The sequence below is a fragment of the Giraffa tippelskirchi genome, chromosome 3, assembly GCF_054371585.1.
Source record: "Giraffa tippelskirchi isolate mGirTip1 chromosome 3, T2T-mGirTip1v1.2.pri, whole genome shotgun sequence".
Classification (NCBI taxonomy): Eukaryota; Metazoa; Chordata; class Mammalia; order Artiodactyla; family Giraffidae; genus Giraffa; species Giraffa tippelskirchi.
The window spans coordinates 162,968,830-162,994,324 of record NC_137277.1 but is presented as its reverse complement, the minus strand read 5'-3'; the positions used below and the strand labels follow the sequence as shown (position 1 = coordinate 162,994,324).

General features: G+C 42.2%; 1 long non-coding RNA gene across 1 annotated transcript; it reads right to left on the bottom strand.

Moving 5' to 3' along the window:
- LOC145540719 (uncharacterized) lies at positions 1-25,495 on the bottom strand. The gene is made up of 4 exons (XR_014078519.1): positions 25,086-25,495; positions 12,306-12,530; positions 1,938-2,095; positions 1-639 (listed from the first exon to the last, which is right to left on the bottom strand). It is a non-coding gene; the product is annotated as an uncharacterized LOC145540719 (long non-coding RNA).

Below are 25,495 nucleotides of genomic sequence, written 5' to 3'. Positions count from 1 at the left end.
TTTTTATATTTGGTGTTTATTTTGAACATTACATTAGTTTATTTTTCATACCTACAGTTTATTAGCATCTTACTCTGCCCCTAAATATTGTGGAAATAGCATAGGGTCAGAGGTCACTGCACAGGAGATTCTAGAACCTAGATGTCCTAACTGGTTACATGACCTTGGTCAAACTATGTAACTTCTCTGGACCTTAGGTTTTTTCGTGAGGCAAACAAAAATTGATTTCAATGTTTAAAATCCTTCTTAGCTTTAAAAGCCCCCGGTGCTATAACTTGACAGTAATTTATGTTCCTATACACAAACCAGCTGAGGTTTAAAAGCTATAATCAATTGATTACTGCCATGATGGCAGTAACCCTTGGAAGCCATAGTTGCTTATAGCGCCGAGATGATGCTTTGGCATGTGCTTTTAATGGCTGCTCCTTGGGGACATGACACATGACTCTGTGTGTTGAAGCGGGATGGAAAATGCACTCTCCATGAGACAAAGGACTCTTTAGGGTCTGGATGCTCAATGCAAACTGAAAAACCAGAAGACACTGCCACGTCTCAGTGAAAGATCCTGATGGAAAACAGATGCTGGGCCCACAGTTGCACAATTCCTGGTGATACCCAGCTCCGGCTCAGCTCACAGCTCTGCTCTGTCAGTAATTGAGAAAATGGAAAGACCTTGCCTGGCCTCATTTCCAGATCCAGTACTACCCATACCCCAGGGGAATCCTGATTAGAACCTGCCTGGGCAGTGACCTCTTGGGAAATGTAGTAAATCCTACTCAGTTGGTAATCTTTAAGGAGCCTTCAGGCTTTGGTGCCTTGTGACTCAAAACCCGGGGTCTTTGGGATTGGAGGTTGATGTCCACGGACTTTACCACAGCCCTATATGCAACCCTCAATGTCTCTCAGCCAGCAGCTCTGCCTGGGCTGGGAAAGACAGGCCATCCAAAGTTGATGCAGGCAACAGCAAAAGAAAAGTAACTTCACAGTCTGACATTTTATCTGTGGTCGGGGGTGGGGGGGGAGGAGTGGGGAGGGTAAGCCATATGATGTTTCTGCAGAGATAATCCAAGAAGGCTTCTTAGAGGAAGTGGGAGCCTGGGAGTGTTTTAAAGAAGGGGGAGAAGGGCAGCTTGGCAAACTTGAGATTAAAGAGGAGGCTCTCCACAGGCAAAACCAAGCTGATTAGCTGCCTGAATGCTAGAGGTTGTGAGCTCTGTGTACCCTCTCCGTGGGTGGTCTGTGCTATTGTGCAAATTACCTACGAACCCCCAGAAAATTGTGGTCTGTGCTGCCCAGGTTGGGGCACTGCTACTTCTGCCTTTAGCCTGGGCAGGAGGCAGCCAAAGCCTGACAAGGAGTCGAGGCAGAAGTGAAGGGGGAAAAAAGTGGTGATGGGCTTGGAGGACAGGAGCAGGCAGGTCAGGCCAGGCACACAAGTTGTCCTGAAGCCTCTACTGTCCACCCACTGGCCTTTCTTCATCTTGCTCTACCCTCACAGGCCCTGCAGTACCAGCTCTTTTCCCACCAGATGTTTTGAATCTCCTTCCCTGTCTTAATTGAAGGCAGCTTTTCTTTCTGCTGAACGGGAAGGGGAGAAATATGCCCCATAGCCCTTTCCCCCGCTCCTCTCCTCTCCTTCCTCTCGGGTAGAGAAGCTCTTCATTTCCAAGCAAAAGGTGGGGTTAGATGATTCACCCAGGCCTTTCCCAGCAGAAATCAAGCCTCCCAAGGAAGCCAGCCCCTTTTCCCGGTAGGAGGCAGGTGGTCCTCACCGCAATTCTCCCCACCCCTCTTTCCTTCAGGCACTCACCTCAGTAAGACAGCGGCAAACCTTAGTGAAGTACCTTCCAGCAGTCAGTGGGAGAAAAAAGCCTTTTTGCCCCAGATCAGATGCTTATCTCTAGAGAGAACTATAGCCAGTTAGAAAAATTACTCACTTTTCTCTCCAAGTAGCCCTGGGACCCACAAACTTAGAAATAACCATAGTTCAACACCAATTATTCCTGAAGGTGAAATCTCAAAATTTATCAGTGGGCCTGTATGGTCATCTGCCAGCCCTGGTGCTTTTGTTGATCACGTTGTATATGCTGTGATTCTGGGAATCATAAAGCAAAGAGGAAGGACCCATATAGAGCATTGTAGAGTAGCATCCTTTCCTTTAATCAGTAATCTACATTTTTCAGACCACCCAAGCCTGAGGATAAAAGTAAGATCCCAAGAGTAAACATAGAACTTCTCCAGGAAACTACACTTGTGTTCTGTAAAAGTTTAAGCTCCCTCTCACATTTCTTCCTGGGTTTCTATCTTGGTGTCTCATCAGTAGCCCCGGAGCAGAGGATATTGGTGCTCTGCAAGACAGTCCTCTGGGCCACTATGTGATATCTGGTGCTTTCATCTGTTCCCACCCTGGCTCATGTAGGGTAATGACTCCCATTGCTTCTGAAACTCTGTCATTGATATCTGCTGAAGACATTCAGATCCTGCCAGGGCCTAACGTCAAGGTCATTGATGTCTACGGCAGGGCAACCTCACAAGTTACTACTGAAGATACTGGCATCAATCTGCAGATGCCCTGCATGCTAGTATCCCAGCCCTTTTGTTTTTACTTTCCTCTTTTACTGGTTCTTAAAAAAATCACAGTTACTAGTATCAAGGAAACAGAATCTTCCTTTTTTCTCTGGAATCACTGGACCATGTCCTGGAAGCAAATACATGTTCCCTAACATGAATTTCATTCTATGGTTCATGGGATAAATAAATACCTGGAAGCTTCACCCCTATCAGTCTTCCACCTGTCGCATATTCTGAATCCTAGTACCTGGGTTGTTTCAGTTCAAGCTGAGACAGATTTGGAATTACTATGACTTTGGTAGTTAAGAGCTTGGGTTTGAATCCAGGCTCTACCACTGACTACCTTGGAGCCTTAGTTTCCTCATCTATAACATACAGATGATAGGTTAGTTTAACCCTTGTTAGGCTACATTAAAGACAATGCATACAACTTATGTAATCTAGTGCTGAGAATGTGGTCAATAAACATTGGCTATTATAATTATTGTTACTATTACTTATTTTTTCTTAAAGAAAAAGGAGCCAAGGTTGAGGTATGTGAGGCTACTTGTCCAAGATTACACAGCCCGTGTGGCCAAGGCCAGACTGGCATTTGACTCAGGGTTCAATTTTCTTGAATAATATCACCTTTCCATCACCCACAGTTGAGTGTCTAAATGAACTACATTTGCTTGGCTGTATTTCCTGTATTTCCTGTCACAGATGAGCCCATGCAGAGAGGACTCGGTCCACAGAGCCAAGGGAAGGCAGGGAAGGAGACAAACAGGGACCAGACTCAAACACCGGTGAAGCAGAGGAAGTAGTCCATCAGTTATGCACTTATGTCCAACGTCTTCAGCTCCTTGTTTTATGGAGGAAGTTAGAAGACAAAGCAACCCCAGAGGAAGAACAGGAAGCTTGGAGGCTAGTCAAGCTGCATTCAGATCCAGACACATCGACCAGCTGTTAGTTGGGGTCTCTTACTAGTGCATTGACTAGCATTTACAAAAGAGCAAGGAGGAAGCTTTTGTAATTGGTCCCTTATTTAAAGGGGTCACATTTGAGACCCACAAAGAGAAAAGGACTTTGACAATGTGACACATTCAGATCCGGGCAGAGCTGGAACTAGCACTCAGGTCTCACGCTGATTCAACGCGGTCCAAATCTATGTTTCCCCAAAGGCTCCAGAGTCCAGCCTTAAGAAGGGACACATTTTCTGAAGTGTCAGTCTCATGTAGGGTGCTCTGCCTGATTGACTCAGGTTATCAGGCTGCAAACCAGACACAGGCAGCCATGGTAAGCCAGGAAGCACTACCTCTTCTATTCTTCTTGCTGTTGAATCTCAAGTGTCAATGCCTTGATAGAATGTTCTTCAAAAGGCTAGCTTTATCTTTTTTTTCATATTTTTTAAATTTAAATATTAAAAAGAAATTTTACAGTATTGTGTTGGTTTCTGTCAAACAACAACGCAAATCAGCCATAATTATGCATACATCCCCTCCCTCCCTAGACTCCCTCCCCCCGCTCCATCTCATCCCTTCAGGTCACCAAGAGGGCCAGACTGGACTCCCTATGCTACACAGCAACTTCTCACCAGCTGTCCATCTTACACTTGATAGTGTATATATGTTGATGCTACTTTCTTCATTCTTCCCACTCTCTCCCTCCCACACTGTGTCCACAAGTCCATTCTCTACATCTGCATCTCTATTCCTTCCTTGCAAATAGGTTCATCAATATCATTTTTTTAAAGATTCCATGTATACCCAAGTTAATATACTATATTTGTTTTTCTCTTTCTGACTTACATCACCCTGTATAATAGTCTCTGAGTTCATCCACTTCACTAGAACTGACTCATATGTGTTCCTTTTCTGTGGCTGAGTAATATCCCATTGTATACATACATAACACATCTTCTTTATTGATTCATCTGTTGATGGGCATCTAGGTTGCTTCCATGTCCTGGCTATTAAATATGCTCCTATGAATACTGGGATACATGTATCTTTTTCTATTATGGTTTTCTCAGGGTATATGCCCAATTATAGGGCTGCTGGGTCATATGATAGATTTATTCCTAGTTTTTAAAGGAATCTCCATACTGTTCTCCATAATGGCTCTATCATCAACAGTGTAGGAAATTTCTTTTTTATCCATATCCTCTCCTGCACTCATTGTTTGTAGATTTTTTGATGATAGCATTCTGACTAGTGTGAGGTGATACCTTGTTGTAGTTTTGATGGGCATTTCTCTAATAATTTAATGTGATGCTAAGCATCTTTTTGTGTGTTTATTTGCCACCTGTATGTCTTCTTTGGAAAAATGTCTGTTTAGGTCTTCAGCCTCTTTTTCTTTTTTTTTTTGATTGAGCTGTTTGTTTTCCTGATATTGAGCTTATGAGCTGCTTATATAATCTGGAGATTAATCCTTTGTCAGTTGTTTCATTTGCAATGATTTCTCCCATTCTGAGGGTTGTATTTAATCTTGTTTATTGTTTCCTTCGCTGTACAAAAGCTTTTAAGTTTAATTAGGTCCCATTTGTTTACTTTTGTTTGTATTTCCATTACACTAGGAGGTGGATCATAGAGGATCTTGCTGTGATGTATGTCAGAGAGTGTTCTGCCTATGTTTTCCTCTAAGAGCTTTATAGTTTCTGACCATACTTTTAAGTCTTTAATCCATTTTTAGTTTATCTTTGTGTATGGTGTCAAGAAATGTTCTAATTTCATTCTTTTGCATTGTAGCTGTGCAGTTTTCCCAGTACCACTTATTGAAGAGGCTGTCTTTTCTCCATTATATATTCTTGCCTCCTTTGTCAAAGACAGGGTACCCATAGATATATGAGTTTATCTCTGGGTTTTCTATCTTGTTCCAGTGGTCTATATTTCTGTTTTTGTGCCGGTAGCAAGCTCTCTGGATGACTGTAGCTTTGTAATATTTGAAGTCAGGAAGGTTGATTCCTCCAGCTCCATTTTTCTTTTTCAAAATTGCTTTGGCTATTCTGGATCTTTCATGTTTCCATACAAATTGTGAAATTTGTTGTTTTAGTTCTGTGAAAAATATCATTGGTAGTTTGATAGGGATTGCATTGAATCTGTAGATTACTTTGGATAATATAATTGTTTTCACAATATCAATTCTCTCAGTCCAAGAACATGGTATATCTTGCTTGTGTCATCTTTGATTTCTTTCATCATTGTCTTACAGTTTTCTTCATATAGGTCTTCTGAGTAGCTGGTTTCACAACGGTGAGTTCAGGGAGGCAGGTTCATGCTCTCTACTGGTTATCTATTGCTGCTTAACAAATCACTCCAAAATTCAGTGGCTTAAAGCAAGCAATTTTTATCTGAATTTCTGTGTGTCAGGAATTTGAGAGTGGCTTGGCTGGGTGGTTCTGTCTTGGTGTCCTTTATAAAGTTTCAGTCAAGATATCAGCTGGGCCTGCAGTCGTCTCAAGGCTTGACTGGGGCTGGCGGATCTGCTTCCAAGATGGTGACCTCACAAAACCGGAGGCTGGAGGCCTCAGTTCCTTACCACTTAGAAGTGAAGGGTCAACTGATGTCCCCCTGAGAAAGTGATCAAAAGACAGACCAAAGAAGAAGCTGTAATGCCTTTTATAACCCAGTCTCAGAAGACACATGCTGCTATTTCCCCCATATTCTAATCTTTAGAGTGAATTGCTAAGTCTTGTTCACACTTGATGGAAGGGGATTTAGGCACCAACTCTTTTTTTTTTAATTATTTATTTTAATTGGAGGATAATTTCTTTACAATATTGTGGTGGCTTTTGCCATTCATTGACATGAATCACACACGGGTGCATATGTGCCCCCCCAACCTGAATCCCCCTCCCACCTCCCTCCCTATCCCATCCCTCTGGGTTATCCCAGAGCACCGGCTTTGAGTGCCCTGCTTCAAGCATTGAACTTGAACTGGTCATCTATTTTACATATGGTAATATACATGTTTCAATGTTATTCTCTCAAATCATCCCACCCTTGCCTTCTCCCACATAGTCCAAAAGCCTGTTCTTTACATCTGTGTCTCTTTTTCTGCCTTGTTATAGGATCGTTGCTACCGTCTTTTGACCTTCCATATATATGCGTTAATATACTGCAGTGGTGTTTCTCTCTCTGACTTACTTCGCTCTGTATAATAAGCTCCAGTTTCATCCATTTCATTAGAACTGACTCAAATTCGTTCTTTTTTAGAGCTGAATAATATTCCATTGTGTATATGTATCACAACTTCCTTATCCATTCATCTGCTAATGGACATCTGGGTTGCTTCCATGTCCTAGCTACTGTAAACAGTGCTGCAATGAACATTGGAGTACATGTGTCTCTTTCAATTCTGATTTCCTCGGTGTGTTTGCCCAGCAGTGGGATTTCTGCTTCATGTGGCAGTTCTAGTTTCAGTTTTTTAAGGAATCTCCACACTGTTCTCCATAGTGGCTGTACCAGTTTGGATTCCCACCAACAGTGTAAAAGGGTTTCCATTTCACCACACCCTTTCCAGCATTTATTGTTTGTAGAATTTGATGGTGGCCATTCTGACCAGTGTGAGATGATACCTCATTGTGATTTTGATTTGCATTTCTCTGATAATGAGTGATGTTGACCATCTTTTAATGTGTTTATTGGCCATTTACAGGTTTTCTTTGGAGAAATGTCTGTTTAGTTCTTTGGTCCACTTTTTGATTGGGTTGTTCATTTTTCTGGCATTGAGCTGCATGAGCTGCTTGTATATTTTGGAAATTATTTCTTTGTCAATTGTTTCATTTGCTATTATTTTCTCCCATTCTGAGCCTGCTTTTTCACCTTGCTTATAGTTTCCTTCATTGTGCAAAAGCTTTTACATTTAATTAAGCCCCACTTGTTTACATTTGTTTATTTTTTATTTTATTTCCATTACTCTGGGAGGTGGGTCATAGAGGATCTTGCTGTGGTTTATGTCAGAGAGTGTTCTGCCTATGTTTTCCTCTAAGAGTTTTATAGTTTCTGGTCTTACATTTAAGTTTTTAATCCATTTTTGAGTTTATTTTTGTAAGCACAAACTCTTGAAGGAAGAAAAATCAAGAATTTGTGGATGTGTGTTAAAATCATCACGGGTTCTATCATCTTGAGCACTATTCATCTGTTTGAAATTCCACCATTAATAAACCCAAGAGAGATAAGAACATAACTCATTTTCATTTGTAAACAATTTAAATCTATGCCAGTTGTGAGTGTCTGGGATGACACTGCCCAGGAGTTTGAGGTTCAGATTCTATTTTACACACTGACCCTGGCATGCCGCAGTCCTTGGACATGTCACTTCTTCTGGGTCTCAGTTTTTACTTTTGTAAAATGAGATGCATAAATTGGAAAATTTATATTGTCCCTTTGAGCTCTGATATCCTCTCCTTGAATATTATCTATCAGATTTTAAAGTCCATTTATGAGAGTATCTTGGGTATGTGTTACTTATCTATCCATGCATATATATATTATATAGATAATATATACATATATATAAACTTAATATGGTTTTATATGTCTCTATATTTCAAAAGCCTATTTAAATAAATCTTTTATGGCCCTTTAACTTTAGAGGGAAGGTGAGGCTGTTTATGTTACAAGAACATATTTTATTTGCCCACAGCAGCCAAGCACAGCACGCCATTTCTATAAATGGGGCATGGTGGTGTTTTGTTATGAAATGCCTTTTGATGTAGGACAGCCACAGTCCAATGACTTCCAAATATATTTCAGCCTACTGTAAGAAATAAAATGATAGCTTTTCTCATGGCCATGGGGTCTCTGCACACATTTCCAAGAACTTAAGCCCATTTACGAAATCCAAACAGAGAAACATTGTTTTAATGATTATAGATGTGTCCACTCAGCTTTGAACAAGCCCTCCCGCTTCCTCACCTAGCCCCTGATGTTTAAAGCTCAGCATGAATCAATCAGCCTGGGTCACAAAAGAAGCAACGTACCCGAGAATCTTTTCAAGACAAGACACTGACATTCCACTTTGTTCCAAAGACCACTCCTGACTATTCCTTGACCCACCATCTTGCATTTAAAATGCCCATTAATCAGAGGGTCTCTTTATTTCCCCCAAGGACTATCCACTTTTAGAACAAAATACTTAGGGGTAAAAGTTTTTTAAAAGTAGTGAGAACAAGTTAAGAATTGAAGAAACTGAGAGTGCTATTCCAAGTGCTTCTCTAGTCTCTGGGTCTTCCCCAGCAGTTCCATTGTATATGTGCACCCCAGGGAAATGCTCATACAAGTCCAGAGGGGGATCTTACTCAGGGTATTCACTGTAGTGGTGTTTTCAGTAGTGGGAGTTAGATTCAGTCAGGTGTCCACGTGCAGGGAACAGATAAGCACATGTGATAGACGCATACTATGGATACCATGCAATTATTAGCAGTGGATCAGTGATCTATTGCTGTGTAACAAATTACCCCAAATTTAGCATCTTAAAGCAACAAACATTCACAATCTCTGTGCGTCAGGAGCTGGCATGTTCTAGCTGATTCCTTTGGCTCATAATTGCTTTGGCTCACAAGGGGTCAATCAAGTGTTATCCGGACCCACAGTCAGTCATCTCAAGGTATAAACAGACTGGGGGAAGATTTGCTTTCAAACTCACTCACAAGGCTGTTGACAGGACTCAGTTCCTCACACTACTGAACTGAACCTCTCAATTTCTTACTGGCAAAGTATATTGAGATCCAGCTCACGCTTAAGGTGAGGTGATTGTGCCTGCTTGCTCAGCGTTCAGTCACGTCTGACTTTTTGTGACACCATGGACTGTAGCCCACCAGGCTCCTCTGACCATGGGATTTTTCAGGCAAGAATACTGGAGTGGGCTACCATTTCCACCTCCAGGAGATCTTCCCAACTCAAGAATTGAATATGTGTCTCCTGTTAGTAGGCGGATTCTTTACCACTGAGCTACCTGGGAAGCCCTGAGGTGATTGTCCAAGGGCATGAAAACCAAGAGGTTTTAGTTATCTTAGGGGGTGCGTATCACAAGAAGCAAGACATTAAAAAATCACACAGCATTAAATACAATACTTAACGATGAAGGTCAGAGATAGAATGAAACGTGCAGCAGAGTGTAAAGTGTATACATTAAAATACAGAAGAAACAAGGCCACATGTTTCATAAGGATGTAAAGAAACTTAAGGATATATAACAATCACATCATGAGGTTTGTGGACATGGAGAGTGGAGGAAAAATGAGAATGGGTAACTACATAAATCCAGGTTGGGGTCTTTCAGACACAGAAGAAAATGGTGCACCAGAGACTTGGGATCAAGTTCCACTCTCTGCACTTGAGGTTAATCGGAAATAAAAAGTAAAGTAACGAAACAAACACACCAGGTCTTCCCATACACAGGCCCTCACAGAAGGCTCTCAGCGAAATCCACATCTGTGGGACCTCCCCTACTTCAATTTCACACTGCATTAAAGTCACCTCAAGGGCTCAGAGACTTCCACCAAGTCATCTGTTAGTGTGGCATGACTTAGAGTCTGTAAGATAGCTCTAAAAATTCAGTGTTTATAAGATGTGCCTACAGGGTGACCAAGCATCCCCAAACAGAAAGAGTCCTGATATGTGACGCTTTGAATCCTATTGAATATGAGAGAATCAGGACAGTCCAGGGAAAATTAGGACAGGTTCATCGTCCAGGGAATTTGTTGAAAATGTAAATTGTAGCACCTTCACAATTCTCTGATTCTGTCTACCTAAGCTGGACCAAGAATCTGCATTTCACGCAATGCCAGAACCCCATCTAACATATGGTCCACAGATCACACTTTGAGGAACTCTATCGTGGAAGGATCACTTTGAAAGGTTCTGTTGGTAGCACAAAGGCCGTAGCTAACCTCAAATAGTAATCATAGATTTTATGCGTCCACCTGCAGATAATCCACCATCACCTGTTGATAATCTGAGGGCTCTGGTTCACAGTTCACTGATTCTAGAATTTAGCCTCCACATAAGGCAGACCCCAAGATTAGGAGGTAAAGTTCAGGAAGGGGTCAGGCCAGGACTTTGGGGAGAAAGATTTCCCTGACTGGTACAAGAAACCACACCCCACGGTTGGATTAGCCATTTATAGAAAAATCTCTCAAAAGTCACCCACCCCACAGTGAGATCTGAGGAATGTGCTAATAAGATTAAAGTGAGAAAATTTAAGTCTTCAGGAAGCAGCCTGCCTAAAATGTAATCCCTATAAAATATTTTCCATATTTGGAAAATACAAAAGGTTACACAAGTAAGTTGACAGGAGAAAAGATAATGAGGTAATGACGAAAGCCTCACGGGATCTGGAGTGTGTACTTGGATAGTACATCTACAGGTGTACTTAGGCAAACCCATCCTTAGGAGAAGGGGTGTGTCAGACTGCAAAAGTCTGCAAGTATTCCTAGTGACCACTAAATCATTCTCATCCTATTTTTGTATTCACTAAGTACCTTTTTAATTTCCCTTTATCTTTTATTCTCCAAATACAGACTGAATAACTTCTATGTGAGGGGACATAATATTTTAGAGTAACTTACATTCTAATCTTAATTTTCTTTTGGATTTCAAGTCTAATGAGGGTAGACTCTCCTTATGAGAAGAATAATGCAAATGAAATATGTGTGTGTGTGTGTGTGTGTGTGTGTGTGCGCGCGCGCATGCCTGCTCAGTCACTTCAGTCATGTCCAACTCTTTGCAACACTATGGACTGTAGCCCATCATGTTATTCTGTCCATGGGGATTCTCTAGGCAAGAATACTGGAGCGGGTTGCCATGCCCTCCTCCAGGGTTTCTTCTGGACCCAGGAATGGAACCCACATCTTTTGCATCTCCTGCTCTTCAGGTGGATTCTTTACTGCTGAGCCACCAGGAAAACCCTATATATACATGTGTATATATAAATTTATTTTATAGACATATAGTTGATTTACAATGTTGTGTTAATTTCTATTATACAGCAAAGTGATTCAGTTATATATATATATATATATTCTTTTTCATATGTTTTTCTATTATGGTTTATCACAGGATGTTGAATATAGTTCCTGTGTTATACAGGAGGATCTTGTTGTGTATCCATCCTATATAATAGTTTGCATATGCTAATCCCAAACTCCCAATCCATCCCTCCCTTCCAACTTCCCCAGAGCCCCCCTTGGCAACCACAGTCTGTTTTCTATGTCTTTGTTTCTGGCAAACAAAGTATATTGGTGGTTTCAGAAGTCATCTCTAATGGTAAGAGCTATCATGGTTTTAGGTTCCTCCTGAAGCTGATCCTGAAAAAAAGAATTCAAGTACAACTAATTTGTTTTCTACACATGTAGGAGAGTGAACAATAAATCAGGGAAAGGAAAGAAAATAATAAAAGGCACATATCAAACCAGTTACCATTAAGGGCAACTGGTATTAGAGCCTCCTTGGGAACTTTGAGAGACAACAGAGATTCTATATTGTCCATGTATTGAATACACAAATTCTTCAGAGTTATTCCAAATAAGGAGTATTCATCCACTAATACTACAGCTGACATTGGTTGAGGAGTGCTTCCTAAAGGATGAAGCCTCAACACTTCTGGTCTGTCCTATATGGGAGCTAAGCGTGCTCTTGTGACTATGCAGAGTCACAAATGTTTTCCATAAACAGCCCCAAGATGGTAGGGATGAATACAAAGGGAATGTGGGTGGGCAATCAACAGCATCTACTAGAATAGATCAAACTTACTGCATGTTTACAGGATCCCATGCACCAGATTAAATGTGTATCATTTCATTTAATATCTGATTAATATTTCTGCTTTCTCAGATCAGGAAACAGATATAGGGTGAAAGTGAGTTGTTCATGGTCACCCAGTCAGCAAATGGTCTAGCTGGAATTTGAAACATATGGTTGGTCTTTGAATCCAAGCTTTGGCTACTGCACTCTACTGGATCCCAGAAGAGTTTATATCTATTAGAGAGAATAGAAATAGATTTTAAGATGTGGATGTAAAACCCAGCTGCTAAACAAAGTACGGGTAACATTTCAGTTTGGGATACAGCACTGGTATTGAAGTGTGGACATGAGGATGGAGTTCAAGAAGCATTAGGGGTTATATTTGTCAGAAATATAAATCACAGGATAAGCAGTATTGAGGGAGATTTTGAAGGTCAAGGTAAAGAGCTTACACACAGTGACTAGGCAATAAGGAAATACTGGGGTTTCTTGAGCCAGAGCAAGGCAGGAGGTAGGCTTGAGTAACAGTAAACAGTGTTAATATAAATAGTGTTAACACCAAACAAGAAGCAATAATTTGGCTGGACTGACCAAAAAGAAAGGGAAAGATGGACAACCCAGCAGGAGCCATGGCAATAATTCAGTCTATTTTGTCACAATATTGTTTCTGTCTCTTTTCTATGTTTTGGTTTTTTGTCCGGAGGCATGTGGTATCTTAGCTCCCCAGACCAGGGAATGAACCTCCCCCCCCACCCCCCAGCATTGGAAGGCAAAGTCTTAACCACTGGACCACCAGGGAAGTCCCTAATAACTCAAAAATTTGAAGGTACTTTTCAGAGATCCAGGGTCAGTGCAAGTGGGTGTGGTTAAACAAAGAGAAGAACAACACTGACTAAAAGCTTCTAGACTAAGTCAGGGACACTGAATATTTAATGTATTCCAGACATCAGTATCATTATTGGAGTTTGATAATGGAGGGGGGAAAAATCAATGAATAATGGTGAGTTGAACCAATCCACCGTTAATTGGCTCGTTGATGTATCATCTTTCTAGAAAGAGACTCTTATCCCTCTCCTTTGAGAAATAATAGCTATCCTTTCTGTTCTGGAACTTAAATGTACACCTAGTCCAAGATTCTATATTCACCTTTTGCCTGGATATCTTAATCTGAATTCTCAACTATGTCTTTTTTTTCTGATGACTTTCAAATTCACATCTCTGAAATTCACATTTTCCCTTTAACAAAATTTCTAAATGTAGGTTAGGTATCCCCACCAGGATATTCCACTGGTACCTCAAACTCAGCTTGACCCCAAACCAAGTTTATCCCATTCTTCCACAAACATTTGTTTTTCTGACTTCCCAATTGATATTAATGATCCCATCATTCCTCAACTTGCCAAGGCTCAGTACTTGGAACTGCATTTGACTTCTTGTCAATTGTCCACTCCGTCTAGTGTATGTCAAAACCTTGTTGATTCTCCCACTACAATATCTCTTAAAATTGATGGAGTCTTTGCTCTTCAAATGAGTAGAGGGCAGTTCACTTGAGTTTAGGGTTTCATCGCCTGTTATTTAGTGTCTACTGGGAATATATTCCCACTCTTCATACTTTCCTCTCCCTGAATAAATAAGGTCTCATTCTCACAGTGTTTTCCTACATGTTGTACCTATTTTAGTTCTCTTGTGATGGGCAGTATGCTCATATGCTTAGCCGTGTCTGACTCTTTGTGACCCCATTGGCTACAGCCTGCCAGGCTCCTCTGCCCATAGATTCTCCAGGTGAGAGTACTGGGGTGGTGTGCCATTTCCTTCTCCAGGGGATCTTCCTGACCCAGTGATCAAACACAGGTCTCCTAAGCTTCCTGCATTGGCAGGCAGATTCTTTACCACTAATGCCACCTGGGAAGCCCTCTCTTAAGATAATAATAGCTAAAAGCAATACTAAGTGCCAGGCATTACTTGCATTACTTTCCAGACTTTACTTACATTGCTTCCTTTTATATTCACAAAAACCCTTTGAGATACAGGCAATTATCAGCCACATTTTACAGATGAAACAACTGAGGTACAAAGAGGTTAAGTGACTTTCTCAAGATAACCTGAGTAAGAGAGAGGACTGGAGTGGAATATGGATCTCTGTCTCATCAATGAACAAAGGGCTACATTAAAACTCTTGGCTTCTTTTCTAGACTTTAACTCCTTGAAGTAGGCATTGTTCTGTGTAACTCTGTGACTTCTGCACAGTGCCTTACTAATAGCTGCTGATTCTTGATATATTTTTTTGCATGAATGAGGGTTCTGCTTGATGACAGAGTTCAGAAGAACGTGAAGCTGGAAGTCATTTGTTCCTGCTGTTTCTGTAGAAGGGAGACCATACCTAATTCATTCTGATGACAGACTTTAACCAGACCAGATCCTTTAAGTAGTCCCTGGTTAGAGTAGAAATGACACAAGAGAAACCAGGCTACAGTCTTATATGAAATCAGACATTGGGCTCAAAAGCATGTGCTAAGCTCTACCTCTCCCTTCAATCTCATTTTTGATTGATTTTCTTTGTTGCATACCTGGAAACTCATCTTCTTCGTAACCTAATGAAAGAATAATCATAATTAGAGAGACTTAAAAAAAATACAGAGTGCATAGCAAGAGAGTGTTTGCAAACGTAGGTAGAGCTGAGACTCTCTTAGAAGCCTGACAAAATTACTTTTTGGCTTGAGTGAGCTTGCCAACCTCTTCTTGAGGCTAAGCAGTGCTATTTCATGCTTCTACCACAAGCATTTTCTCCCTGAAAAATCAATGATGCAAGAAAGCAATTGCTGATGGGAGGGGTGGGGGGTCTCTGAGCTAATCCTTGAGGTTGAGACAAAAACGCGGCTGCTGTGGATTCAGCCTGGGGAGATCAAGGGGAAGCGTGACTGCTCTGTTTGGAGAGGCCTCTCTTCAGTTGGCACCATCCTGAGCACTCAAGTTTTCTGTCAATAAGCACTCTACGAAAAACACCAATACAGTATACTAATGCATATATATGGAATTTGAAAGATGGTAACGATAACCCTATATGCGAGACAGAATAAGAGACACAGATGCATAGAACTGTCTTATGGACTCTGAGGGAGAAGGTGAGAGTGGGACGTTCTGGGAGAGTAGCATTGAAACATGTATATTATCATATGTGAAACAAAACACCATTCCATGTTTGATGCATGAGACAAATGCTCAGGGCCGGGGCAATGGGATGACCCAGAGGGATGGGATGGGGAGGGAGGTGGGTGGGGGGTCCAGGAAGGGGAACACGTGTAAACCCATGGCTGATTCATGTCAATGTATGGCAAAAACTATTACAATATTGTAAAGTAATTAGCCCCCAACTAAAACAAATAAATTTATTAAAAAAAAAAAAAAAAAGCACTCTACGAGGGAGATAAATGCATCTGGAACTGGAGATGGGAGCAGGGTGTCTGGGAAAGAATAAACACATTATCTGAGCCCCTCCACCAAGTTCCCGTCACTGAAATGCTCAAGGACTCAGACCACGTGTTTGGCAGAGGCTAGTGGGAGGGAGAGAGATTCTTTCTACTCTTGTGGGTAAAGTAAGCTGCAAAGATTTGATCTAATAATACTAGACAAAATTTGAAGACCAGACCTCTGTAGCTTGCTTCATCTACAGGGGTGCCAAGTACTGTGTTGTGGGATTATCAAATGACTACTTGACTGCCATGTTGGCAGCAAGACTAGAAACAACTGGCTTGTTACAAAGAGAGGACGTGAGTATTGGTTCTACTGGGGTAGATGACAATATTCTGCAAACATGAAAGGTGAACCCAAATCCCTGGACAGTTTTGCCATGCGTTCTTCTATGATGGTATCCCTTCCTGACACAGTTTTAAATTCCTCAATCATTATAATCATTCGTGTCTACTTCCTACCTTTTTTTCCTCCTATCTTTCTACCAGAAAGGTCAGGAAAACATTCATGCAAGCAATGGAAGGTATCCACTATCAGCCAGATACCCTTATTTCTTTTCTCTTTCATTTCCAACATCTTGCATGGACTAGAGCCTTGAAGAGGGAGATGGACAGGTTGGCCTGACAGACTATTCTTTCTTACCAACTCCTAGAATGGGAAGGAGAAAAGAAATAAAAGAATAGGTATCCCCTTTGGGCTTTCCTGGTGGCTCAGCTGGTAAAGAACCTGCCTGCCAATGCAGAAGATGCAAGAGACTTGGGTTCAACCCTTGGGTCAGGAAGGTCCCCTGGAGAAGGAAATAGCAACCCACTCCAGTATTCTTGCCTGGGAAATCCCATGGACAGAGGAGCCTGGCAGGGTCCATGGGGTTGCAAAGAGCTGGACACGACTGAATGCGTGCACACACACTCTGGTATTCTCTAACCAAAAAAAAAACGAAGAGAAGAAACCTTAAATGGAATATGAGATTATAGCTTTAAATTGGATCATTTCTTATTGAAAATGATCAATACCTGGCCATCAGAAAGTTGTATCTAAGACATCATTACAAGATCAGAAAACATGACTGGAGAAAATTTCCCCAAACTACTTCATATTTGCAGCCACGGAGTAGACATTGTTCAAAAAATGAGTTGTCGTTGACATGCAAGTCCCATCATGTGATCATCCTGATGAAGAGTTCCCAATGACTCCCTATTCCCTACCCTACAGGATACAAATTTACTCTTTGGATGACTCACAAGGCCATTTGTGATCAAGCTTTTGCCTTACCTTTGGCCTCCATGGTGTCATTTACCTCTTAATTTCAGGTTTGACATTTGCAATTAACCCAGGGCATCAGGCTCTCTCGGCCATATGTGTCTTTGAAAACATAGCTTTCTCTATGAGGAGAAAGTACTTTTCCTACCTAGCCTATAGGTGAAATTCCATCAGGTCTTGGCTTAAGCACAATCTCTTCTGTAATGCCTTTGCTAATGCTGGTATGCAGAATTACTTATTTCTTCTACCATATTCCCTTTGCACACATAGTTCAGTGATTTTATTGAGTTACTTTTTGGGGCAGTCATTGTGTGTCTGTCTTCTCTAATTCCTTGAAGGCATCAACTGCGTTCTCCCTTATAATCCCACACCTGGGTGAAAGGAGTGTTGTTTAAAAGAAAAGTCCAGAGCCTGAGCCAAGAACTAACCAGACACTCTATGAAATCTGTTTGAAAGAGATTGCCTTAAGTCTGCATTGATGTGGTCTTAGGGCTGAATAAGTTAAATCTGATTTTATCTATCAGGGTTCTTTCTACTAGATACGTTTTCCTCTCAAAGTCTAGCTGATCCTGACTCCCTAACTTCAGTTTATTCTAAAAGATCTATATCTAGCCTGCCACCATGCATTCTCCATGTCTCACCATGGCAAAGTATTGCTTATCTATAGGAAGCTACTTTCTCCTTGTCTCTGAACAGTGCTGATATTTGATATAGTTATGATAAAGTATATATAATTCATTTGTTAATATTGTCTTCAGTTCTCTCCCTAGGTTGAAATCCAATTTCATTTGGAGTATGATACTCTAGAATGCAGGCCTTGCTTAGTATTCCATGTGGTAGTTCAGTTCAGTTCAGTCGCTCAGTCGTGTCCGACTCTCTGCGACCCCATGAATTGCAGCACACCAGGCCTCTCTGTCCATCACCAACTCCCGGAGTTTACCCAAACACATGTTCATCGAGTCGGTGATGCCATCCAACCATCTCATTCTCTGTCGTCCCCTTCTCCTCCCGCCCCCAATCCTACCCAGCATTAGGGTCTTTTCCAATGAGTCAACCCTTCGCATGAGGTGGCCAAAGTATCGGAGCTTCAGCTTCAACATCAGACCTTCCAATGAACACCCAGGATTGATCTCCTTTAGGATGGATTGATTGGATCTCCTTGCAGTCCAAGGGACTCTCAAGAGTCTTCTCCAACACCACAGTTCAAACGCATCAATTCTGCGGCGCTCAGCTTTCTTCACCGTCCAACTCTCACATCCATACATGACCACTGGAAAAACCATAGCCTTGACTAGACGGACTTTTGTTGGCAAAGTAATGTCTCTGCTTTTAAACATGCTATCTAGGTTGGCCATAACCTTCCTTCCAAGGAGTAAGCGTCTTTTAATTTCATGGCTGCAGTCACCATCAGCAGTGATTCTGGAGCCCAAAAAAGTAAAGTCTGACACTGTTTCCACTGTTTCCCCATCTATTTCCCATGGAGTGATGGGACCAGATGCCATGATCTTAGTTTTCTGAACGTTGAGCTTTAAGCCAACTTTTTCACTCTCCTCCTTCACCTTCATCAAGAGGCTCTTTAGTTCTTCTTCACTTTCTGCCATAAGGGTGGTGTCATCCGCATATCTGAGGTTATTGATATTTCTCCCGGCAATCTTGATTCCAGCTTGTGTTTCTTCCAGCCCAGCGTTTCTCATGATGTACTCTGCGTATAAGTTAAATAAGCAGGGTGACAATATACAGCCTTGACGTACTCCTTTTCCTATTTGGAACCAGTCTGTTGTTCCATGTCCAGTTCTAACTGTTGCTTCCTGACCTGCATACAGGTTTCTCAAGAGACAGGTCAGATGGTCTGGTATTCCCATCTCTTTCAGAATTTTCCACAGTTTATTGTGATCCACACAGTCAAAGGCTTTGGCATAGTCAATAAAGCAGAAATAGATGTTTTTCTGGAACTCTCTTGCTTTTGTGATGATGCAGCCGATATTGGCAATTTGATCTCTGGTTCCTCTGCCTTTTCTAAAACCAGCTTGAACATCTGGAAGTTCATGGTTCACGTATTGCTGAAGCCTGGCTTGGAGAATTTTGAGCATTACTTTACTAGCATGTGAGATGAGTGCAATTGTGCGGTAGTTTGAGCATTCTTAAGAAGAGGTGGCAAGAATACACAGAAGAACTGTACAAAAAAGATCTTCGCGACCCAGATAATCACGATGGTGTGATCACTCACCTAGAGCCAGACATCCTGGAATGTGAAGTCAAGTGGGCCTTAGAAAGCATCACTACGAACAAAGCTAGTGGAAGTGATGGAATTCCAGTTGAGCTATTTCAAATCCTCAAAGGTGATGCTGTGAAAGTGCTGCACTCAATATGCCAGCAAATTTGGAAAACTCAGCAGTGGCCACAGGACTGGAAAAGGTCAGTTTTCATCCCAATCCCAAAGAAAGGCAATGCCAAAGAATGCTCAAACTACCGCACAATTGCACTCATCTCACACGCTAGCAAAGTAATGCTCAAAATTCTCCAAGCCAGGCTTCAGCAATACGTGAACCGTGAACTTCCAGATGTTCAAGCTGGTTTTAGAAAAGGCAGGGGAACCAGAGATCAAATTGCCAATATTGGCTGCATCATCAAAAAAGCAAGAGAGTTCCAGAAAAACATCTATTTCTGCTTTATTGACTATGCCAAAGCCTTTGACTGTGTGGATCACAATAAACTGTGGAAAATTCTGAAAGAGACGGGAATACCAGACCATCTGACCTGTCTCTTGAGAAACCTGTATGCAGGTCAGGAAGCAACAGTTAGAACTGGACATGGAACAACAGACTGGTTCCAAATAGGAAAAGGAGTACGTCAAGGCTGTATATTGTCACCCTGCTTATTTAACTTATACGCAGAGTACATCATGAGAAACGCTGGGCTGGAAGAAACACAAGCTGGAATCAAGATTGCCGGGAGAAATATCAATAACCTCAGATATGCGGATGACACCACCCTTATGGCAGAAAGTGAAGAAGAACTAAAGAGCCTCTTGATGAAGGTGAAGGAGGAGAGTGAAAAAGTTGGCTTAAAGCTCAACGTTCAGAAAACTAAGATCATGGCATCTGGTCCCATCACTCCATGGGAAATAGATGGGGAAACAGTGGAAACAGTGTCAGACTTTACTTTTTTGGGCTCCAGAATCACTGCTGATGGTGACTGCAGCCATGAAATTAAAAGACGCTTACTCCTTGGAAGGAAGGTTATGGCCAACCTAGATAGCATGTTTAAAAGCAGAGACATTACTTTGCCAACAAAAGTCCGTCTAGTCAAGGCTATGGTTTTTCCAGTGGTCATGTATGGATGTGAGAGTTGGACGGTGAAGAAAGCTGAGCGCCGCAGAATTGATGCGTTTGAACTGTGGTGTTGGAGAAGACTCTTGAGAGTCCCTTGGACTGCAAGGAGATCCAATCAATCCATCCTAAAGGAGATCAGTCCTGGGTGTTCATTGGAAGGTCTGATGTTGAAGCTGAAGCTCCGATACTTTGGCCACCTCATGCGAAGGGTTGACTCATTGGAAAAGACCCTAATGCTGGGTAGGATTGGGGGCGGGAGGAGAAGGGGACGACAGAGAATGAGATGGTTGGATGGCATCACCGACTCGATGAACATGTGTTTGGGTAAACTCCGGGAGTTGGTGATGGACAGAGAGGCCTGGTGTGCTGCAATTCATGGGGTCGCAGAGAGTCGGACACGACTGAGCGACTGAACTGAACTGAACTTGAGCATTCTTTGGCATTGCCTTTCTTTGGGATCGGAACGAAAACTGACCTCTTCCAGTCCTGTGGCCACTGCTGAGTTTTCCAAATTTGCTGGCATATCGAGTGCAGCACTTTCACAGCATCACCTTTGAGGATTTGAAATAGCTCAACTGGAATTCCATCACCTCCACTAGCTTTGTTCATAGTGATGCTTTCTAAGGCCCACTTGACTTCCCATTCCAGGATGTCTGGCTCTAGGTGAGTGATCACACCATCGTGATTATCTGGGTCGTGAAGATCTTTTTTTGTACAGTTCTTCTGTGTATTCTTGCCACCTCTTCTTAATATCTTCTGCTTCTGTTAGGTCCATACCATTTCTGTCCTTTATCGAGCCTATCTTTGCATGAAATGTTCCTTTGGTATCTCTAATTTTCTTGAAGAGGTCTCTAGTCTTTCCCAATCTGTGGTTTTCCTCTATTTGTTTGCACTGATTGCTGAGGAAGGCTTTCTTATCTCTCCTTGCTATTCTTTGGAACTCTGCATTCAGATGGGAATATCTTTCCCTTTCTCCTTTGCTTTTCACTTCTCTTCTCTTCCCAGCTATCTGTAAGGCCTCCTCAGACAGCCATTTTGCTTTTTTGCATTTCTTTTCCATGAGGATTTTCTTGATCCCTGTCTCCTGTACAATGTCACGAACCTCTGTCCATAGTTCATCAGGCACTCTGTCTATCAGGTCTAGTCCCTTAAATCTATTTGTCATTTCCACTGTATACTCATAAGGGATTTGATCTAAGTCATACCTGAATGGTCTAGTGGTTTTCCCTACTTTCTTCAATTTAAGTCTGAATTTGGCAATAAGCAGTTCATGATCTGAGCCACAGTCTGCTCCCGGTCTTGTTTTTGCTGACTGTATAGAGCTTCTCCATCTTTGGCTGCAAAGAATAGAATCAATATGATTTCGGTGTTGACCATCTGGTGATGTCCACGTGTAGAGTCTTCTCTTGTGTTGTTGGAATAGGGTGTTTGCTATTACCAGTGCGTTCTCGTGGCAAAACTTTATTAGCCTTTGCCCTGCTTCATTCTGTACTCCAAGGCCAAACTTGTCTGTTACGCCAGGTGTTTCTTGACTTCCTACTTTTGCATTCCAGTCCCCTATAATGAAAAGGACATCTTTTTTGGGTGTTAGTTCTAGAAGGTCTTGTAGGTCTTCATAGAACAGTTCAACTTCAGCTTCTTCGGCGTTACTGGTCGGGGCATAGACTTGGATTACCGTGATATTGAATGGTTTGCCTTGGAAACGAACAGAGATCATTCTGTCGTTTTTGAGATTGCATCCAAGTACTGCATTTTGGACTCTTTTGTTGACCATGATGGCTACTCCATTTCTTCTAAGGGATTCTTGCCCACAGTAGTAGATATAATGGTCATCTGAGTTAAATTCACCCATTCCAGTCCATCTTAGTTCGCTGATTCCTAGAATGTCAAAGTTCACTCTTGCCATCTCCTGTTTGACCACTTCCAATTTGCCTTGATTCATGGACCTAACATTCCAGTTTCCTATGCAATATTGCTCTTTACAGTATCGGACTTTGCGTCTATCACCAGTCACATCCACAGTTGGGTGTCGTTTTTGCTTTGGCTCCATCCCATCATTCTTTCTGGAGTTATTTCTCCACTGATCTCCATTAGCATATTGGGCACCTACTGACCTGGGGAGTTCATCTTTCAGTGTCCTATCCTTTTGCCTTTTCATACTGTTCATGGGGTTCTCAAGGCAAGAATACTGAAGTGGTTTGCCATGCCCTTCTCCAGTGGACCACAATCTGTCAGACCTCTCCACCATGACCCATCCGTCTTGGGTGGCCCCACATGGCATGGCTTAGTTTCATTTAGATAGACAAGGCTGTGGTCCGTGTGATCAGATTAGCTAGTTTTCTGTAGTTTTAGTTTTAGTGTGTCTTCCCTCTGATGCCCTCTCGCAACACTTAGCGTCTTACTTGGGTTTCTCTTACCTTGGGCCTTGGGTAATTCCTCTTGCTGCCGCCACCGCCGCCACCGGCCCCAGCCCCCGGCCTGGCCTAGCCCCTCTCGGCCGCCGCCCCCGGCCCCCGGCCCCCGCCCCGGCCTAGCCCCTGTCAGCCGCCGCCCCCGGCCCCCGGATTGGTAGAGATATGTTTAATTGTGTAAATGGCTTCTTGCTGTCCGTCCTGGGCCAGACACTGTGCAGAGTAGCAGGTATCGAATGAGGCACTTGTAACCTCTGCTCTTAAGGGCTTCACAGAGGCTGGTCCTTCTCTGTCTTGGAAGATTGTCTTCTTTGACCTTGATAGAGGCTCCAGAGGGGCCCTATGAGAGCACAAAGGGGTGCCAAAGCAGCTGCCCTAGGCCATCAGGGGAATGCATCCTGCCATCACTGAGATGACAAAACCCAGCCCAAGTTATCCTCACAAACTTTTTGGGTTCTCGCCTTAGAGACCCTTTTTCATCCCCCCATGCTCTGTTTTGACTACATAGCAACTGCCACAGGAATGTGAAATACTAGAAAGTGATGGGCTTTAGAATCAAAAATGATTGAATTTAATTCAGTTTAGCCTAACTGAGCTCCTTAGGTTTAGTCATTTATTTTTTCCATTAAATTTTGACTAGGTTGACCTGCCTTTTAAAGTCCCATTATAAATATAGGATGGTTGTTGGGATCAAGGTATAAGGATCCAGATCATTTGCCTTTCACCATTCTCTGATTGACTGCTGCGCCAGTAGAAATTTCCCCAACACACACATACATAGGCCTGTGTGCTCCTAAAATGGGTCATTTCTCTCACTTCTCTAGTAGGCCCTCTTATTTTCTTTGAAATTATTCCTCCATAATCACCATCTCTCAAATATCTTACTAAATTGCAACAATAAGTTTTTAATTTTGTTCTCATAAATTAGGTATTTCAGGTCCCTGAGGTTCCTCATCTCCATAATTAATGAATGTTTATGGAATTTTTTAAAATTAATTTATTTATTTTAATTGGAGAGGCTAATTACTTTACAATATTGTGGTGATTTTCACCATACATCTACCATCAACATGAATCAGCCATGGATGTACAGGTATCCCCCCATTCTGAACCCCCCTCCCATCTTTTCCCTACCCCATCGCTCTAGGTTGTCTCAGAGCACCAGCTTTGAGTACCCTGCTTCTGCAATTCTAAATATTAAGTAAATCTGTCTTTATATTTCTTTAGTCTTGGAAATAGACAAACATGCATCTAACATATATACATAGAGATTGTGTATGTGTATTTGTGTATCATGTGTGTATGTATTTATAGACATTAGACATTTAATAAATGAAGTAGAAATTTATTTTCTGTTTGTATACTTTCACTCTCATGCTAGCCTTAAACAAAAACCTTTGCCTTTCCCCCTCTTGTTGACATCTCCTCCTCTCTCCTTTCACTCTGGCTTTTCACCTTTTTACTCCCCCTTTACCCCCTACCATCCTCCTCCCCTCATTCATCCTTTAAACCTAGTTTTATTTGGATCCTCTTAAAGAATTGCACTGTGATATTCTGAGTGCAGAGACCCAGCCTCCAGGCTAAATGCTGGTGTGTCTTTTAGTTACTGAGAACATAAATCTTCCCCTTAGTTCTCTCTCAGGGATTATTTAAATTGGTCAGATTGAGAATCCATCTATTTCTCTAAAGCCCAACCCATGAAGAGCTGTTAACACAATGCAAGAGTTTAAGGCATTAAGCGTGTACCTGCAAGTACTTTGCTGTTCTTCATTTCCTCCCCGCTGGGAGTGCTTTCCAATAGACAGTGGGGAGAGGGGAGAGAGCAGAGCCTAAATAAGCTGATTTATCTGGAAAAGCACTCTTCTCCATCTTTGCCATTTTAATAAAGCTTAGCTCGGGGAGCGATTCGGAATCCTTCAAGAGCAGGCCCCTTTAAAACAATTGAGGAGTGTGTAAAACACAGCTCAGGCCCCGCATGCCGGGCTGCAAACTGACGTCACCTCATAAATCCACAGGCTCTGTTCCTGGCCCCAAACTGTGAGGCACAGCCTGGACCCATCAGTGAGCTGATTTTTCTGGAGATTAATTATTTGTTCAGACAGAGGTCATGTAGAGGGTCTTTAAAAGATTGCTTCAGTATTTTGTCCCACCCCCTTTTACTCAGGTTAAAAGAAAAAACGGACTTCCCTGTGCAGCTAGCCTGTGGAAAGGAACACGGTGTACAAAGAGGCCAAATCAGAAGGGACTAGGGAATCATTTGACCACACTGTCCTTTAACAGAGGAGGGACTGAGAGACAGCGACGAGAAGGAGCTGAGCCTTTGGTCCTTCTTACCTTGCTACCTGCAAGTCAGAGGTTTCCAAATGTCCAGAGGGTGGTCCGTGGTCATGTTGCAGGAAGGGGAATCTTCTCCAAGGCCTGAGAGTGGGCTCTTGTCTAACACTCAGAAATTAATTGTCTGAGGTGACACACACTGACAAAGCAAAAGACTTCATTGGCAAGGGGCGCCCAGGTGGAAAGCAGGAGGGTAAGGGAAACCAGGAGGACTGCTCTGCCCTGTGGCTCACAGTCTCAGGTTTTATGGTGATGAGATTAGTTTCCAGGTTGTCTCTGGCCAATCGTTCTGACTCTGGGGGCTCTGGGTCCTTCCTCGTGGTTCATACATTGCTTAGCCAAGATGGATGCCAGCGAGAAGGATTCTGGGAAGTTGTAGGACACATGGCATCTC